Source organism: Eptatretus burgeri, chromosome 17, assembly GCF_056783735.1.
Source record: "Eptatretus burgeri isolate ZD-2024b chromosome 17, Ebu_testis_v1, whole genome shotgun sequence".
Taxonomy (NCBI): Eukaryota; Metazoa; Chordata; class Myxini; order Myxiniformes; family Myxinidae; genus Eptatretus; species Eptatretus burgeri.
In genome coordinates, this window is record NC_140977.1 from 4,016,965 (window position 1) to 4,038,057 (window position 21,093).

Here is a 21,093-nt window from a genome sequence, read left to right on the forward strand (position 1 = left end):
CACTTGTTCTAATCAAAAAATACATTCAACATCAGAACCCTAATTCACACAAAAACGGTTGACCCCGTTTCTTGTTCCACATCACTATTGTAATGTATAAACGTGAGTTTTTCATCACAAAGTGTGTATTTTCGCTTAATCTAAGTAAAGCGAAACTTCCGGAGCGAAACTTTCGCTTGGGACTTCCGGTTCTGGGTTTGGAGCGTTGGCAGGTCTCCTTCAGGGCTCTCTGCTCTCAATCTCAAAGTTAAGTTTCCGTTCGTTATCTGTCCCCCGTTTTAACTGTTTATTTTCTCACCTGCATGTTACTGTGTTCCTAGTTCGGTTTTGTTTCAAAAATCGTGCTATTTTGTGAGATTTTGTCGACCTTGTCTTACCGGGTGCTTGACGCCTACCCATCGTCCCCCTTGGTGTACGATCATGTTTATTTGTATTTTCTCCCCATTGCCTTCAATTTCTATCTTCCCCACTTTCCCAACGTCCCCCATCCCTCCCAACTAAACACTTTCTTATCTTAAGTAATAAAAAACTACCTTTCTCCTTGCACACTCACAAGTCTCGATTCTTCTTATTATTATTCATCCTCTTCTTCTTCCTCCTGCCGGCACACCATCTTTATTCTACTGAGCTGACCCTCTCCCACCATTATCTTCACGATCTCTTCCTACAACCTTCCATTCCTGAATCTTACCTGTTCTTCAAAAATACATCAAAAAATAATAATCTTCCTTATATCCTTTTGATCTCTACACCTCCTGTAACCACGTGTCTCTCTCTCTCTTCCTGGTACTTTTCATCGACCCAGCAGCTTCACACTGCGTTTACCGTTCCAAATTCACCACACACTTCCACGATTTTACTTCAACCTTCCCTTTTCCAAATGTTACACAATCCTTATTTAAAATAAACAATTTCACTTTTGACGATACACCTCCCAGAACCAAGAGGTTCTCCCATAACCACGTGATCTGTTTAGACCCCCTGCGTTTACCGATCCAATTTCACCATTCACCTCACGATTTTTTTCAACAACACTTCCATGACCTAATCTGTTGAAAACTCTCTCAAACATTAATAATAATATTAATAAAAACGATTTTTATGATGCTTCATCTTCCTCTTTCACACATGTGCGACTCTTTACTGTATCATAATGCACTACTCTTCTACTATTTAAACAGACTGCTCTCAATTTGACCTCTCCTTTATACCTTGCCTAAAAAATCCAACTGTTACAGCGTTTCTTCTCTCCATTCTCTGAATTCGCCTTTATTGCATCCATTAAGAAACGTGTTCAATCGCATCTCTGACCTAAAACTTAAAAAAAAAACAGTTTGCTATGAATGTTCACTTTCCATAAACCATTCTTTTTTTTTTCCCAATTTCAGTGCCAACTCACTCCCCTCACCCCTCACTCTCAAAGCAACCATCACACTCTTCTCCCTCCAAGCCTCCCTCTCACCTCTCTCAAAAACCCCCTCACCATTCTCCCATCATTCACCCCCCTCACTCATCTTTCTCAAAGTTGCCCCCCCCCTCTCATCCACAAAGCTGCCTCCTTCCACTGCCCTCTCACCTCCATCTCTTCACTCCACCTCCTCAAATCCTCAACTGCCTTCTTCCCCCTCTCTTGTCCCTCCTCTCCCCCAGCACCACAGAGCCTTTTCTCCTCCTCATCCGGCCCCCTCCCCAAGCTATTCTGAAATCCCCCACACTCTTTCAACAACCCTCCTTACCTTCCCCCCCCCTCATCCCTTGTCCTACCCTCCCCCTCCCCTCAAACCCCCTGCACCTAAAGCTTCCTCCCTCCCTCTTCATTAACAATGTGGACCTCAAATATCCGGGGCCTTCTCTCAAAACTTTCAGATCTTTCCATACTGGTTGCCACTGACAAACCAGACATAATCTGCCGAACAGAAACTTTCCTCTCCCAAGACGTGTCTGACTCCCAAGTATCTCTCCCTAGTTACTCCCTCCTCCGGTATGACAGACCTGAGCCTCGTCCTGGTGGAGGTGTTGCTCTCTTCATCAAAGACTGTATTCCTCACTCTCCATACACTGCCCTCACACCCCCAGGAATACCTCTGGCTACGGCTTCCCCTCCACTTCCACCTCATGTTTATATGTGTACTGTACCGTCCACCTAACAGTGATGACTCCATCCACACCTCACTATCCGAAAACATGGACCAACTTCTATCTTCTCATCCAAAACTCTCTCTTCCTCATATGTGGCGACTTCAATTGTCATCATGCCAGTTGGCGAGGTGTGGGTACCTCTCTCACCTGTCATGGCACCTCAGCAAAAGCTTTCTGCAACTCATTGGGACTGACTCAATCGGTCAACTTCCCTACCCGGATCTCAACCAATGGTACTCCATCTCTTCTGGATCTGATTTTGGCAAATTTCCCTGACAATATCTGCTGCTCTTCCTCCTCTCCAATTGGTTCTTCTGACCACATCCTTGTCAAAGTGGACATCTCTCTGGCTATTATCAGAGAACCACCTCACCGCCGTCGAGTCTAGCATTTCACTCAAGCCGACTGGCAGGGTCTCCAAGCAGCCATCAAACTTATAGACTGGTCTCCTATCGTGACTTTCTCCAACATCAACTCATCCTGGGAATTCTTTCAAAGAAACTTGCTCTCCCTCATGCACAGATTTATCCCCTCTCATCTTCAGTTATCCTTCCCTTCCTCCCGCCCTCGGTTCACTGAAGCTTGTGGTGAGGCAGTTGTCTATTCTGCCTCACCACAATAGAATAGAACAGTTGTCTGTTCTATTCACCCTCTCATTTGCTCAAGGTCATCTGCCATCTGCTTAGAAATCAGCAAACATTACTGCCCTGCATAAAAAAGGTGCAAAAACAGATCCCTGCAACTACAGACCAATCAGCCTTCTCTCAATCATCAGCAAGGTTATGGAATCCATCATTGCTTCAGACATTAAATCCTTCCTCTTCTCCAATGGCTTGATTTCCGATTATCAATTTGGTTTCAGACCAGGTCACTCTACCCTGGATATGTTGCTTCTGCTCTCCCAACAATGGATAGAGTAGAGGTCCTCAATGCCAGACAGGAAATCTGAGCCGTATCCCTGGACATATTGTTATGGATTTGGAAGCCTTTTGCACACAGACAGTCAGCAGCCCTCGCAGTTCAGTTATTTCGATAAGTATGTGTTTCTAGTTAGGGTCCCGTCCCTTATGTCGAATGGGAATTTCATGTGTGCGCTGCAGGTTTATTTTTAGTCAGGGTTTTTTACAACAACAACAGCGGCACCGTCGCCTCGCTCCACCGACGCCATAATGCACCTGCCTCTGGCTGCGGACGTGGGTGGGACCCATCGCTCCAGAGCCGACTCTGCCCATGAAGGCAAGGGCGCACCCTTCGTCCAATCAGGAGGCTCATCGCCTCAGAGCCGACTCCGCCCCAGAAGGGTGGGAGTTGCCCCGCCTACCGTGGGCCTTTCTAATGAGGGATGGCCAGCGAATCGTGTGACACAACCATCCAATCAAGAGGCGAGTGGCCAGGGAAGAAATCCCTCCCACCTCACGAGAGGAACGAAGAACGATCGGGGCGATGATGCTGGCTGGGTCTGCCTCGCCTGGTGTCGTCTGATCCGTGGAAGCTTTTTTCGGCCTTGATCGCCGGTCGCCTCTTCGTCTCTCGCCTTGTCCGCCTTCGTGCTGGCTGGCTTCCGTCGCTTTATCCCTCGTCCCTGGTGCTTGGTGCTGTGTTGAGGCGGTGGGTTGGAGTCCCGCCACCGGACAAGCTCGACCAGACCGCACGAGGTGGACAGGTGCAAGTGCAGGCTCTTGCCCTCAGCTCTCCTTCCCTCCTAAGCTGAAGGGCCAAATAAAGGCCGCGGCCACCATTTCTTTTGGGTGTGTGCATGTGTGTCTGTGGGCCCAGTCTATAAGTATCAATTATTTAAGTGCCTTGTACATTACTTGCATTTCTTCTCCATAGTCGGTTTAACTCTGCTCTTTTTGTGCTCCCCTGCCCCATTATAAATAAATCCCAATTGTTCAATGTACCAGCTCGTTGTTGGCTTTCTATTATTGACCCAGCATGGTTTGTGCTTGAGAACCAGTCAGCCGATTGGGCTGTAAGTTGTCGTTTGGACCGACGGACTTTTGTAATTCTGCTCGGTTACACCGGACCGAGGTCGCTAGAGCGACCCGGTTCGACAGAGTCCGTTGAGGGTGTGACTTTCCCGGTAATTTGACGACGTGGGGACTTAGATATATTGGAATTTGGCTATTAACACTATCCCATGCCGTCAGAGAATTGGCGAACATAGTCCTTAAATGACCCGTGACCTTCGGAGTTGTCCGAAGGTTACGACCTGCAATTCCGGGTGTTTGGTGGGAGATGGCTCTGCTGCTCCACCTGGCGGCCGTACCTCGCCATCGACCCCCGGCCCACAACAATATCACGTGCTTTTTGACATGGTGTGGCACCCTGCCCTGCTCACCAAACTCTCTTCCTATGGTATCCAAGGCCATCTCCACTCATGTTTCGCAGACTTCCACCTGTCACAGTCAACATGTGGCCCTAAATGGAGTTCCTACATCCCCTCTTCCTATCTAGGCTGGAGTTCCTCAAGGTAGCGTTCTGGGCCCTGTTCTTTTTCTGGTTTTCATCAATGATCTCTGATTCTCTGGAAAATCCTCAATATATATATATATATATATATATATATATCTTTGCTGATGACTCCACCATCTGCTGTACCATCGGTCATCCCGAAGACTGGCAAACCGCAGCTTCTTCGCTCACTGCAGATCTGGATAAAATCACAAACTGGTCCAACACGTGGAGCATGTCTTTCAATCCAGACAAATCTCTCACTCTCACAATGTCTCTCCGAAAGGACTGTTTAGAACCCCCCCCCCATCCACTTTCTCAACAAACCTCTGGTAGAAGTCCTTTCTTTCAAGCTTCTGGGTCTCACGATGTGCCATGACATTTCCTGGGAAAGCCACATTTCAAACCTCGCCTCCAAAGCCAGTCGCCGACTGGGAATCCTCCATCGTGCAATCTTTCCTCAGCCCACCTGATCTCCTGACTACCTACAAAGCTTTCGTCCGCAGCCTGATTGAGTACTGCTCTCCCCTCTGGGCTGGTGCTCCTGCCTCCCACCTTTCTCGGCTTCACGCTGTAGAAACCAAGGCATTTCGGATAATTGGCATCTCCCGCAATGAGGCTGAGTCTTTGGGCCTCTCGCTCTCTCACCGCAGGCTGGTCGGTGGTCTTTCTGTCTTCTACCATCTCCTCTCCAGCCTGCCCCCCTCCTCTCTCTGCGATTTGTCCCCACCACATTTCCTCAGGGCGCTCAAGGTCCGCCAACAACCCCCTTCTGGTAAAACTACCAAAATCACGAATCCCTGCTCACCTTCACAATTTCATTCCTCTTTTTTCTCGCATTTGGAATAAACTTCCTCACTCTATTAAATCCCATTCTTCCCTCCAGGCCTTCAAAACAGCTGTTCACCACCACCTCTTATCATCTCCCATCCAAATCCTCGATCTTTTCTACCCCCGATAATCCACCCAAGCCCACCTCCTTCAAATTCCCTGCTTTCCTTCCTGAAAGTCTCTGTGATGTCCATCTTGTATTCCCCATGTTCCCCGTCCCATACCTCTCCCTTCCACAGATCTCCGAATGACTCTGTTCCCCACTGTTTTGTCCTTCCCACTCCCGCCCATCTTGTCTCATGCCCCCCCCCCTTGCTGTGCATTGTGTGTTCGCTCTCACAAGAACCTGGAAAAGGTATATTAAAAATAAATAAATATATTTATATTTTACATCAGAACCCTATTTCACACAAAAACGGTTGAATTTGTCCAAAAAGAGCATTTCCAACACAAATTCGCATGTTCTGACTCCGTTTCTTGTTCCAAATCATTATTCTCATGCAGAAACGTGGGTTTTTCATCGAATCGTGTGTATTTTCTGTTGTTCTTTAAAAAAACAATACCTTTTGCTCAGTAAACCCGAATCACACAAAATTGTCTCACTTGGCTGAAAGAAGCCTTTAAAACAACACATTACATTGCCCTGACTGGGTTTTGCACCAAACCACACTTCGAGAGCAGAAATGCATGTATCTCATCAAATAGTGTGTGTGTCAGCTTGTTCTAAGCAAAAAATACATTCAACATCAGAAACCTTATTCACACAAAAACGGTTGAATTTGCCCAATCAAATCGTGTGTATTATCACTCTATCTTCGCAAAACAATACATTTTGCACAAGAACCTGATTCATGCAAAATGGACTTGTTTTCCTGAAACGCGTTTTTACCAACACATTGGGTTTTTCTGACTGTTTTATTGTGCCAAATCGCTCCTCAACCAGAGAAATGCGTGTTTTTCATCAAATAGTGTGTATTTTCACTTGTTCTAAGCAAAAAAATACATTTAACATAAGAACCCCAATTCACATTACAATGGTTGAATTTGCCCAAAACAAGCATTTTTATTAACACATTGGAATGTTATGATCCCGTTTCTTGTTCCAACTCACTCTTCCACTTCAGAAATGCATGGTTTTCATCAAATGGTGTGTATTTTCATTGTTCTTTGTAAAACAAAACATTTAACATCAGAACCCGAATTCACACAAAAACGGTTGAATTTGTCCAAAAAGAGCATTTCCAACAACACATTTGTGTGTTCTGACTCCGTTTCTTGTTCCAAAAAACCTATTCCAAGATAGAAAACGCGAGTTTTTCAACAAATCGTGAGTATTTTCACTTTTTATTTGCAAAACAATACATTTTGCACAAGAAAGCTGATTATTGCAAAATGGTATTATTTGCCTGAAACAAGCATTTTTACCAAAAACTTGGGGTTATTCTGACACTGTTGTTTGCTCCAAATCACTCTTTCAGTGCAGAAATGCGTGCTTTTCATCAAATAGCGTGTATTTTCACTTGTTATTAGACAAAAATTACATTTAACACCAGAAATTTCACTGACACATAAATGGTTGAATTTGACCAAAACGATAATTTCTAACGACACATTAGGTTGCTCTGACTCAATTTCTTGTTGCTAGTAACTATTCTAAGGCAGAAATGCATGCTTTTCATCACATAATGTGTATTTTCACTTAATCTAAGTAAAAGGAAATATTTAACATCAGAACCCTTATTCACACAAAAACGGTTGAATTTGTCCAAAAAGAGCATTTCCAACACACATTTGTATGTTCTGAATCCGTTTCTTGTTCCAAATCACAATTCTCATCCAGAAATGCGTGTTTTTCTTCAATCCTGTATATTTTAGGTTGTTCGAAGGAAAACAAAATATTTCAGACAAGAAACCGTATTCAAGCAAAATGGTTGAATTTGTCAAAACACCAGTTTTTAACAACACATATTTTCCTCGTACAAGCATTTTTAACAACACTAAAGTGTGTCCTTACCCAGTTTTTATTCCAAATAATAATGTGTGTGCAATGGGAGCAATGGGTTGGCGCTTCACTCCCTCCTACTATACACCGTTGTGGACACTTGAGGGCCAAGTCCGTGGTGTAGAACAGTATATAATGTGTGTCAAGGGGGGACGTTCTTAGATCTGTGAACCCCAAACACAGAATCCTCAACTGAATAGTCAAGGCTTAACTTTGTTTGTTGATGTGTGTGTGTGTGTGTGTGTGTGTGTGTGTGTGTGTGTGTGTGTGTGTGTGTGTGTGTGTGTGTGTGTGTGTGTGTGTCTGTGTGTTTCCCAACCCTCACATTCAAAATCTCAACCCCAACCCTCACATTCAAAATCTCAACCCCAACTCAATCCTCGCCCAACACAATGTCTTTTTCAAAATGAGATTTCCACCTATATATATATATATATTTTTTTTTTACGTTTTTTTTTCTCTTCTTCCAATTCTGTCTTTTAAGGCTTTCAGGTTTGATGATGTAGAAAGGGGGAGTAAGCCTGCACTTTCTTCCCAGAACGAACAATGTATATTTTTTATGTTTTTTCTCTTCTTCCAATTCTGTCTTTTAAGGCTTTCAGGTTTGATGACGTAGAAAGGGGGAGTAAGCCTGCACTTTCTTCCCAGAACTTTCTTGATCTTGCTCCCATCAAGCACCATCCGACAAAGAACTACATCGATAGGTTTATATCCCAAAGAGTGATAGCAACTCCAAAAGTCTCCAAAATATAAATAAATAAAATAATAATAAATAAATAAATAAAAGTCTCCAAAAAAGTTTCAAGTCTCCAAAATAAACTCAACTTTCCAAGTCTTCAAGGCATAACCACATTCCTGTTGAGTTTCCAAGATATGTATCACATTGTGACTTATCAAGCCAGAAATCCACATTTCAAGTCTCCAAAATAAAATCAACTTACAAAGTCTCTAAAGGATAACTCATTTCCTGATTTTTTTCAAAATTTGTGAGTCTCCAAGGTAGGCCCCATATTTAGAACCATCTTGGCAGAATCCTTTTCCTGAGTCTCCAAGGTAGTTATTTAAACCATCAAGGCAGAACTCATTTACTGATTTTTTTCAAAATTTTTGAGGTCTCCGAGGTAGGTTTCATATTTAAAACCACCAAGGATAACTCATTTACTAATTTTTTCAAAATTTGTGAGTCTCCAAGGTAGGCCCCATATTTAGAACCATCTTGGCAGAACCCTTTTCCTGAGTCTCCAAGGTAGTTATTTAAACCATCAAGGCAGAACTCATTTACTGATTTTTTTCAAAATTTTTGAGGTCTCCGAGGTAGGTTTCATATTTAAAACCACCAAGGATAACTCATTTACTAATTTTTTCAAAATTTGTGAGTCTCCAAGGTAGGCCCCATATTTAGAACCATCTTGGCAGAACCCTTTTCCTGAGTCTCCAAGGTAGTTATTTAAACCATCAAGGCAGAACTCATTTACTGATTTTTTTCAAAATTTGTGAGTCTCCAAGGTAAAACTTGTATTCTGGCTCATCAAGGTATAACTTGTTCAGTAGGTATTGTCTTGATAACTCACAATGAGTACTATTGCTGTAAAACTCTTTTTCAGGATTTTGCTGGTCTCCAAGGTATAACTCTTTAGTTGGGTCATCAAGGACGAACTCGTTCTGTGGGTCTTGATCACTCATAAGGTCTTCAACCAAGCCAACAATTTTGCCCCAAGTTGTGGCAAAATCGGTATTTTCATATTGCATTTCAGATACAATTTCCTGTGAGAGAAAATAATAATGTATTAATTAAGTTATTTAATTATAAACGAGTCGATGTTTAAAAGGAACTGAAAATAGGGAAATAAAATCTTACCTCAATGGATAAGAGGTTTGAATCCAGTTCATAAACTTGAAGGTTTAGTTCCATACAAGTCGGAGAGTTCCAGGCAAGCACACAGCACACCATTGTCAGCAAAAAAATATGTTTAAAATGGAGCCTGGGCTTGAGGCTTTTATAGGGAAAGACTGGTGGGTGTGGTTTCCTTTGGAAATTCCCTGGGCAAGCCCAGGCAAGCCTTCGTTGGGAAATTTTTCAAAACCATAACATGCTGTAATTTTCTAGTGATTTCTTTGTGAGTCAGAGATGAACTGGAAATGATGTAAGAGTAGGCGGGGCTTAGCAAAAGTGGGCGGGGCTTAGGAAAAGTGGGCGTGGCTTATAAAAATACCTCATGAAAAGTGGACGGGGCTTAAAGAAAAGTGGGCGGGCTTATAAAAAAATCAACAGAAAAGTGGGCAGGGCTGAGAGGAAAGTGGGCGTGGCTTATGGGAATACCTCGTGAAAAGTGGGCGGGGCTTAAAGAAAAGTGGGCAGGGCATTAAAAAATCCATTTGAAAGTGGGCGGGGCTTATGAAAAGTGGGCGTGGCTTAACAAAAATAACTTGTGGCTCAGGAGGTGGTCAAACAAGAGCATTTCCAACAACACATTTGTGTGTTCTGACTCCGTTTCTTGTTCCAAAAATCCGATTATAGGAAATAAAACGTGAGTTTTTCAACAAGTAGTGTGTATTTTCACTTTTTCTTCGCAAAACAATACATTGTGCACAAGAAAGCTGATTAATGCAAAATGGTCTTATTTGCCTGAAACAAGCATTTTTACCAAAAACTTTGGGTTATTCTGACAACCTTTTTTCCTCCAAATCATTCTTCCACTGCAGAGATACGTGTTTTCATCATATAGTGTGTATTTTCACTTGTTGTTTGACAAAAATTACATTGAACACCAGAAACCTTATTCGCACACAAATGGTTGAATTTGCCCAAAACAATCATTTCTAACGACACATTAGGTTGCTCTGACCCCATTTCTTGTTGCAAATAACTATTCTAAGGCAGAAATGCCTTTTTCATCACATATTGTGTATTTTCACTTAATGTAAGTCAAAGAAAATATTTAACACCAGAAACCTTATTCACACAAAAACGGTTGAATTTGTCCAAAAGGAGCATTTCCAACAACACATTTGTATGTTCTGAAGCCGTTTCTTGTTCCAAATCACAATTCTCATCCAGAAATGCATGTTTTTCTTCAATCCTGTATATTTTAGGTTCAGGTCAGGTATGGGAGCATTGCCAGAACAGCGCGTCGCTGCTTCCACTTTCCACCGGTACTCCAGGGTCGTCTGTCTGGCCATCCCCCAGGCAGATGCCATGCCCACCCCCATCTCCTTGAGATGCCAGTCAACCTGCTGCAACCAAGATGCACGTGGTCGGTCCATTGGCCTCCTCCACTCACGAGACTCCCTCGCTGAGAGAATCTGGTGAGCAGGATCAGATTATTCACACACAAATGGTTGAATTTGCCCAAAACAATCATTTATAATGACACATTAGGTTGCTCTGACCCCATTTCTTGTTGCAAATAACTATTCGAAGGCAGAAATGCGTGTTTTTCATCACATCGTGTGTATTTTCACTTAATCTACATAAAAGAAAATATTTAACACCAGAAACCTTATTCTCACACAAATGGTTGAATTTGCCTGAAACAAGCATTTTTACCGAAAACTTTGGGTGACTCTGACATCGATTTTTGCTCCAAATCACTCTTCCACTGCAGAAATCCGTGTATTTTCACTTAATCTGAGTAAAATAAAATGTTTAACACCAGAAACCTTATTCAGACAAAAACGGTTGAATTTGTCCAAAAAGAGCATTTCCAACACACATTTGTCAGTTCTGAATCCGTTTCTTTTTCCAAATCACAATTCTCATCCAGAAACGCGTGTTTTTCTTCAATCCTGTATATTTTCGGTTGTTCGAAGGAAAACAAAATATCTCAGACAAGAAACCTCATTCAAGCAAAATGGTTGAATTCGCCAAATCAAGTTTTTTACAACACATATTTTCCTCGTACAAGCATTTTTAACAACACATAAGCATGTCCTTACGCCGTTTTTATTCCAAATCACTATTCTCATGCAGAAACGTGAGTTTCTCATCAAATAATGTGTATTTTCGCTTGTTCTTCGCAAAACAATACATTTTGCACAAGAAACCTGATTCGTGCAAAATGGTCATATTTCCTAAAACAAGCGTTTTTACCAACACATTGGGTTATTCTGACTGATTAATTTGCTCCAAATCACAATTCTGTAGGAGAAATTCATGTTTTTCATCAAATAGTGTGTAATTTCACTTGTTCTCAGCAAAAAATACATTTAACACCAGAAACCTTATTCACACAAAAACAGTTGAATTTGCCCAAACAATCACTTCTAACCACATCTTCGGTTGCTCTCACCCCGTTTCTTGTTCCAAATAGCTATTCTAATGCAGAAACGTGAGTTTTTCATCAAAAAGTGTGTATTTTCGCTTCATCTCAGTGAAAGAAAATATTTTACACCAGAAACCTTATTCACACAAAAACGGTTGAATTTGCCGAAAACAAGAGTGCTAAACAACCCATTGGGTTGTTCTGACCCCAATTTTTGTTCCAAATCATTATTCTAATGCAATAACGTGTGTTTTTCATCAAATCGTCTTTTTCACTTTTTTTTTTTTTTGAGGAAAACAAAACATTTTGCACAAGAAACCTTATACATACAAAATGGTATTATTTGCCTGAAACAAGCATTTTTACCAAAAACTTTGGGTTGTTCTGACACGAATCATTGTTCCACATCACTCTTCCACTGCAGAAATGCGTGTTTTTCATCAAATACTGCGTATTTTCACTTGTTATTAGACAAAAATTGCATTTAACACCAGAAACCTTATTCACACACAAAGGCTAGAATTTGCCCCAAACAAGCATTTTCACAACACATTGGGTTGTTCTGACACTAATTATTATTACAATTATTTATTCTAATGCAGAAATACATGTTTTTTTTTATCAAATAGTTTGCATTTTTCATTTGTTCCTCGCAAAACAACACATTTGGCACAAGAAAACTTATTCATGCAAAATGGTCACATTTGCATGAAAGAAGCATTTTTACCAAAACATTGGGTTGTTCTGACACCGTTTTTTGCTCCAAATCACTCTTCCATTGCAGGAACCCAAGTTTTTCAACAAATCGTCTGAAATGATCGCTTGATCTTCGCAAAACAATTAATATAACACCAGAAGCATGATTCACACAAAACGGTTGAAGTTTCCCAAAACTCGCATTTTAAACAACACATTAGGTTATTCTGACACCAAAATTTTGTTGCGTATCATTATTTAGAACTCGAAGCACATGTTTTTTCATCAAATGGTGTGTATTTTCGTTTGTTCTGAGGAAAAAAACAATTGTCCATGAAACATATTTCACACAAAACGGTTCAATTTGTCCAAAACAAGTGTTTTTAACAACACATTGACGTGTTCTGTCCCCATTTCTTGTTCCAAATCACCATTCCAATGCAAAAATGCATGGTTTTCATCAAATGGTGTGTATTTTCATTGTTCTTCGCGAAACAAAACATTTAACATCAGAACCCTAATTCACACAAAAACGGTGGAATTTGATCAAAAAGAGCATTTCCAACAACACATTTGTGTGTTCTGACTCCGTTTCTTGTTCCAAAAATCCGATTATAGGAAATAAAACGTGAGTTTTTCAACAAGTAGTGTGTATTTTCACTTTTTCTTCGCAAAACAATACATTGTGCACAAGAAAGCTGATTAATGCAAAATGGTCTTATTTGCCTGAAACAAGCATTTTTACCAAAAACTTTGGGTTATTCTGACAACCTTTTTTCCTCCAAATCATTCTTCCACTGCAGAGATACGTGTTTTCATTATATAGTGTGTATTTTCACTTGTTATTTGACAAAAATTACATTTAACACCAGAAACCTTATTCACACACAAATGGTTGAATTTTCCCAAAACAATCATTTCTAACGACACATTAGGTTGCTCTGACCCCATTTCTTGATGCAAATAACTATTCGAAGGCAGAAATGTCTTTTTTCATCACATATTGTGTATTTTCACTTAATTGAAGTTAAAGAAAATATTGAACACCAGAAACCTTATTCACACAAAAACGGTTGAATTTGTCCAAAAAGAGCATTTCCAACACACATTTGTCCGTTCTGAAACCATTTCTTGTTCCAAATCACAATTCTCATCCAGAAACGCGTGTTTTTTTTCATATCAATCCTGTATACTTTAGGTTGTTCGAAGGAAGGAAAAAATATTTCAGACAAGAAACCTTATTCAAGCAAAACGGTTGAATTTGCCAAAATAACAGTTTTTATCAACACATATTTGGCTCGTTCAAACATTTTTAACAACATATAATCATGTGGTTACCCCGTGTTTTTATTCCAAATCACTATTCTCACTATCCAAATGCGCTGATTTTGAATGTATCCTAAAAAAGATAAATACTGCTTCTCCTAATCCAAAAGAATCACATACAAATAAATATCAAAAACATATTCCTTGTGGTTTCTGTTATTATATCAAATCATCTGTTGGAGAAAAGTATAATAAACTTGTACATTATAGTGGAAAAAAGCTTCACAAGTGTTTGTAAGAGTATTAGAAAAGGATTGTACAAGATTAACTAAATTAATGAAAGAAATAAATGAACCGATGAAATTAACCGAAGAAGAAAAATTAGAATTTAGAAAGTACAATATCTGTCATATTTGTGAGGAGGAAATTGAGGAGTCTAAAGTTAGGGATCATTGTCATCTTACTGGTAAATATAGAGGTCCCGCTCATTCCTGTTGTAATCTTGATTATAAATTTCCTTCTTTTATTATAGTCTTTCTTCACAACAGTGCCAACTATGATACACATCTATATTAATATTTCGACATGCCCCTATTTTTGTTCCACCATCAGATTTTTGTAACTGCATGAAATGAAACAAGCTTTGACATATATAGTAATGATATTATTGTCTTCCTTAAGAGGCCCCTCAAAATTCGTTTTGATGATTATCTATATTAATATTTCGGCACGCCCCTTTTTTTGTTCCACCATCAGATTTTTGTTACTGCATGAAATTAAACAAGCTTTGACATATATAGTAATGATATTATTGTCTTCCTTAAGAGGCCCCTCAAAATTTGTTTTGATGATTATCTATATTAATATCTATATTAATATTTTGGCACGCCCCTTTTTTGTTCCACCATCAGATTTTTGTTACTGCATGAAATGAAACAAGCTTTGACATATATAGTAATGATATTATTGGCTTCCTTAAGAGGCCCCTCAAAATTCGTTTTGATGATTATCTCTATTAATATTTTGGCACGCCCCTTTTTTTGTTCCACCATCAGATTTCTGTAACTACATGAAATGAAACAAGCTTTGACATATATAGTAATGATATTATTGTCTTCCATAAGAGGCCCCTCAAAATTCGTTTTGATGATTATGGTAGTTAAACAGTTCATGTTCATCCGACTTTTTATTATTCCTACTGCACTTCATTAGAACATAGATTGTGGATGGATGCGCAGATCCCAGGAGAACAACTATAGCTGTACAGAACAATTCATATTATCGATGGATAAAAATGATATTTAATTGATATTATAATAAATTGTTTATTTAAAATATCTTCAAATTTTGTGAGTTTTTAGTTTGTTGTGAAATATTAGGTCCTTGGGTCTCCGCATGGTGGCGTACAGGCTTAAGTCGTACTTCTGTTTACTACCGTAGAAAATCACAGAACCATCCGATCGACATGCTGTTAACAGTTTCAGAATCAGCTAAATTCTACAACATATGAATATGGAGACGAAACTGATCCGGCCAGCTAAAATCTACAAGATATGAATATGTAGACGAAACTGATCCGGCCTTTTGGATCATTTTAAAGAAGGGTGCCCTGTAATTTTAATGCACTCTATGGATCCTCCGGAACTCACGAATGGTACACGTTGTGTTGTCACTAAACTACGTGGTAATGTCATCGACGTGGAGCTACTGTGGGACAGTCGAAGGGGAAAACCTGAATGATAATCAATGGATAAAAATGATATAATATATTGTTTAAAATACATTCATGCTATCTGTCTTTTACCATATGTTGCCAGTGACGCCTGTTGAAGACGGGCACCTTTACTTGTCTATTTATAAATGAACTTTCAAAAACACCAGGGAATATTTCTGCCATAAGAAACACAAGTCAAAAGTATATTTCATTTACAAAAATGATATTCACAAAACCTTCAACTCATATTAGGTTTCGAGATTCTTACAAGTTTATGGGAACACCACTAGCCTCCCTAGCATCAAATCAAAGCTCCACAGGGTCTTTTCCAAATCTTAATTCATTCTTTCCAAAAGAGGAAATTCTAACTAAAGAGGAAATTCAGATTAAAGAGAGAATTCAAAGTAAAGAGGAAATTCTAATTAATGAGGAAATTAATGAAGAAATTCTAACTGAAGATGAAATTCTAATTATAAAGAAAATTCAAACAATGAATGAAATTCTAACTAAAGAGGAAATTCTGATTATAGATGAAATTCTGATTAAAGAGGGAATTTTTTTTTTTTGTATACCTTTGTCGAGGCTCGTATGAGAGCGAACACACAACTCACAGCAAGGAGGCATGAGACAAGAGGGGCGGGAGTGGAAGGGACAAAACAGTGGGGAACAGACACATTAGGTGAACTGTGGAAGGGAGAGGGACATTTCAGGGACTTTCAGGAAGGAAAGCAGGAGAAATGAAGGAAGTGGGCTTGGGTGGATTATCGGGGGTAGAAAAGATCGAGGATTTGGATGGGGGAAGATAAGAGGTGGTGGTGAACAGCTGTTTTGAAAGCCTGGAGGGAAGAATGGGAAAGAATAGAGTGAGGAAGTTTATTCCAAAGGCGGGAAAAAAGAGGAATAAAAGAGTGAAGATGAGCAGTGATTCGTGATTTTGGTAGTTTTACCAGAAGGGGGTTGTTGGTGGACCTTGAGCGCCCTGTGGAAATGTGGTGGGGACAAATCCCAGAGAGAGCAGGGGGGGCAAGGCTGGAGAGGAGTCGGTAGAAGACAGAAAGACCACCGACCAACCTGCGGTGATTGAGTGAGAGGCCCAAAGACTCAGCTTCATTGCGGGAGATGCCGATGATCTTAAATGCCCTGGTTTCGACAGCGTGAAGCCGAGAAAGGTGGGAGGCAGGAGCACCAGCCCAGAGGGGAGAGCAGTACTCCATCAGGCTACGGACAAAAGCTTTGTAAGTGGTCAGGAGCTCAAGAGGGCCGAGGAAGGACTTAGCACGACGGAGGATTCCCAGTCGGCGACTGGCTTTTGAGGCAAGGTTGGAAATGTGACTTTCCCAGGAAAGGTCATGGCAGATAGTGAGACCTAGAAGCTTGAAAGAAAAGACTTGAAAAGACTTGAAAGAAACCACAAAGAAATTCTAACGAGAGAGGAAATTCAAACAAGGAATGAAATTCAAAGTAAAGAGAAAATTCTTACAAGTAAGGGAATTTATCCTTATGATTATATGGATTCATTTATGAGATTTAAAGAAACACAACTTCCTTCAAAAGAAAGTTTCTATAATAACCTTTATGAAGAAGAGATAAGTGATAAGGAATATAAACAAGCACAAGAAATTTGTAAAATATTTAAGATAAAGAACCTTGGAGAATATCATGATTTGTATCTAAAAACAGATGTTTTATTGTTAGCTGATGTGTTTGAAGCTTTTAGATCACTCTGTCATAATAAAAAAAATTGTTATGGATTGGATCCTACCCACTATTTCACAGCTCCTGGTTTAGCTTGGACTGTAATGTTGAAAATGACAAAACAAGATATAGATTTAATCAGTGATGTAGATATGCTTTTGATGATTGAGAAGTCAAAGAGAGGTGGAATATCACAAGTATGTTCAAAAAGATATGCTAAAGCAAATAATAAATATCTTCCAAATTATGATAGTGAAAAAGATAGTAATTATTTGATGTACTTTGATGCTAATAATTTGCATGGATGGGCAATGTCTCAATCACTGCCTTATGGTAAATTAGAGTGGGTGGAAGAAAAGGATTATGAAAAGGCTTTGATGAATATTGTTATTTCTTCTCAAGAGGAATTGAATGAGGAAGAAGAAGGTTATTATTTTGAAGTTGATTTGAGGTACCCGAGTGGTCTTCATAATAAGCATAAAGACCTTCCTATTGCATGTGAGAAAGAAACCACAAAGAAAAAATGGTTAAGTGATTATCATAAAAGTTTTATTATTAAAGGCAAATCAACAGAAAAGTTATTAACAACATTCTATGATAAAGAGGGATATGTTTTGCATCAGAGAAACTTGAAACAGTTTTTGAGAGAAGGATTTGGAGTTGCTAAAATTCATAGAGTTTTAAAATTTAAACAAAGTCCTTGGAAGAAAAAGTATATTAAATTCAATACAGATACGAGAACAAATACGAAAGTAAAATTTGAAGGGGAATTCTATAAATTGATGAATAATGCTGTCTTTGGAACGACAATGGAGCATGTTAGAAACAGGCAAAACATTAGATTTGCAACATCTTGGAAAGATGTTTAATGAAGGGAAGGCCGTTGTTGTTGAACGTTTTAATCGTACCTTAAAAGAGAGACTATATAAAATTCACACAACTCGGTTCACAACAATGGTCATCAGTAGGGTGGATATACTGGTTCTGGCTCACTTTTCCCCATGTAAATGAATGGGGGATTTTCAGCGATTCCCTTTTTTTTTCCCTAAAAATAAACCCCCTTTTTATCCGTTTTTCCCTGCTGTGCAGGGGTTTGGCTTTTTGTGAGGCAATGTTTTATGGCCGGATGCCCTTCCTGACACCAACCCTGGTCACCTCTTACGACACACAGGGATATGGTACACCTATTCTAACCGGGGCATACACCAGGACCAGTACACTGGCACTCATTTCGCCAACCTCGGAAGGATGACAGGCTGAGTCAACCCCCTGGTGTTAATTCAGCAGCCAACGGGACTTGAACTCAGGACACTGGGATCCCAAGCCGCCACCCTAACCACTAAGCCAACACCAGGCTTAGTCAACACCAGGCTTTGTAGGTATATATATATATATATATATATATATATATATATATATATATATATATATATATATATATATATATATATATATATATATATATATATATATATATATATATATATATATATATATATATATATATATATATATATATATATATATATATATTATATATATATATATATATATATATATATATATATATATATATATATATATATATATATATATATACAAGTTATTATATTATATATATAACCAGGCTATCCCAAGGTATATTTATTTGTCTCCCCTTTTAACCTGGAGGTTGAACCTCATTGAATTGAACACCTGGGGGTTGAACAGCTCACTCATTGAACCTATAAAGATTTGTTCATTCTCAAATTCCTTCAATAGTTTAATTTTCTTTGCACAATAATCCCCATCTAAAATATTGACAAACAAAACATTTGAATCTTTATATTTTTTAAGATACCCCTTTTGTGCCATTACGAAATGATAAACTTCTCTTAATGCTCTTGTTTGACCACCTCCTGAGCCACATATCATTTTTGTGTATAAACCACGCCATAAAAAAAGTTTTGTTTCAAATGTTTTCAGTTCATGCCGTGAAAATGAGGAAGTGTTTTTTTGACACGGTCGTGCTGTGAAAAGAAAGACAGGAACTATTCTGTGAGACAAGGTCTTGTGTTTATATTTTATCTCGGAACACGAACTGAAAACATGTTTAATCAAAACCATTTTAGGGCATTTTCAGTATGTTTTGAAAATGATTCATACAATCGCCCAGTTATTTTCCAAGCTGCTCGCCTGAAGCGTCATTTCCTGTGGCCGCACCCAATGCTTAAACAATCTCCTCATCGTTGCTTTATAAGTGATTCACCAGACAAAGTTTCTGCCAGACGGGATTTTCATTTTTACAACTGAGACATGAGCGATCTTTCTTCCGATGAACAAAACAGCTCAACACAAAGTTGGTAAGTTGGTTCCTCTTTGAACGATGAAGCAATCGATTTTAAATTAAATCGTGATAATTCTGATATATATATATATATATATTTCCTGACAGGTCCTTGGAAGAAGTGGAGTTCACATATCACGATGAGGTGCATCAAATGAATGCTCTTATTGAAGAGGTCAATGATTTTAGAAGAGAATTGAAAAACATTTATAATGAGTGGTAGGAAGTCTTATCACGGCCTCTGATCTCGAATGAATTAAACCAATGGTGAGACACATGTGTGTGTGTGTGTGTGTGTGTGTCGCTTTCCCTGTCTGTTTGTATCTCTCTCTGTCTGTCTTTCTACCTACCTCTCTATGCTCTTATTGAAGAGGTCAATGATTTATAATGACTGGTACGAAGTCTTATCACGGCCTCTGATCTCGAATGAATTAAACCAATGGTGAGACACATGTGTGTGTGTATATATATATATATATATATATGTGTGTGTGTGTGTGTGTGTGTGTGTGTGTGTGTGTGTGTGTGTGTGTGTGTGTGTGTGTGTGTGTGTGTATATATGTGTGTCTGTGTGTGTATATATATATATGTGTGTGTGTGCGTGTGTGTGTGTGTGTGCGTGTCGCTTTCCCTGTCTGTTTGTATCTCTCTCTGTCTGTCTCTTCATCTATACCCTTGACTTATTATTTTTTTTTTCAGCACTATCGCACATCAGCTGTTGAAGCAATCTTGTACAACACATGATTTTCTGGAGGTAAATGTTTCTGAATTATTATTAATATCACTCTCTCTTTAGAATGTCGTCTTATGTTGGTTGCATCATTAGTTTGGACGCGGTTTTGCCAGTACACTGGAATTCATTTTATTGGCCTTGAAAGGATGACAGGCTGAGTCAGCCTCCTGGTGTGTTAATTCAGTGGTCAACGAGGCTGGTGTGTTAATTCAGTGGTCAACGAGGCTTGAACTTAGAACCAACACCAGGTTTACTCATATTACCATGTAATTATCTTTATAAAACCTAATTATTATCCACTTTTTGTTTCAAAACAGAATATGGTGTCTGAGTTTCGAAATCACAAGACATCTGAAGAAGATTGCTGGGAAAGATTATACATTCTCGCAAATGAATATTTAATATTTTCAATATTAATAAATTATATTTGTTTTGTTTACAATTACTTGATTTTGAATTTCAAGAAGAGGATCAAGACATGAACGAGAGGGAGGGGTGGGGAGGGGGGGGGGGGGGGGAGGGGGGTAGGTGCGCTCCCCAATTACCCATCACCCCCTCATCCCATCCCTCCCCTCCCCATGTGCGTGTGTGGGGAAGGGTGGGGGTGGGATGAGGGAGGTGGTGGGTCAAAGGTGGGGGCGCACAGGGGGGATGAGGGGATGGGGGGGTGGGGCTTGTGTGGGTGGGGCTTGTGTGGGTGGGGCTTGTGTGGGCGGGGCTTGTGTGGGAGGGGCGTGTGTGGGCGGGCTTGTGGGAGGGCGTTTATGTGGACAGGGTTTATGTGGGCAGGGGTTATGTGGGTGGAGCTTGTGTGGGCAGGGTTTATGTGGGCAGGGTTTATGTGGGCAGGGTTTATGTGGGCGGAGCTTCGGTGGAGCTTATGTGGGAGGGGTGAATGTGGATGAGGTTTGTGTGGATAAATGGATGGGTGGATGAGTGGAGCTTGTGTGGATGGGTGGATAATTTTTTAATTAA

At 39.7% G+C, this 21,093-nt stretch overlaps 1 long non-coding RNA gene across 1 annotated transcript; it reads left to right on the forward strand.

Annotated features, from left to right (window-relative positions):
* Positions 1 to 18,668: 18,668 nt before the first annotated feature.
* Positions 18,669 to 20,606, forward strand: LOC147009137 (uncharacterized). Its single transcript, XR_015052999.1, has 3 exons — positions 18,669 to 19,827; positions 20,085 to 20,139; positions 20,436 to 20,606. It is a non-coding gene; the product is annotated as an uncharacterized LOC147009137 (long non-coding RNA).
* Positions 20,607 to 21,093: the final 487 nt, after the last annotated feature.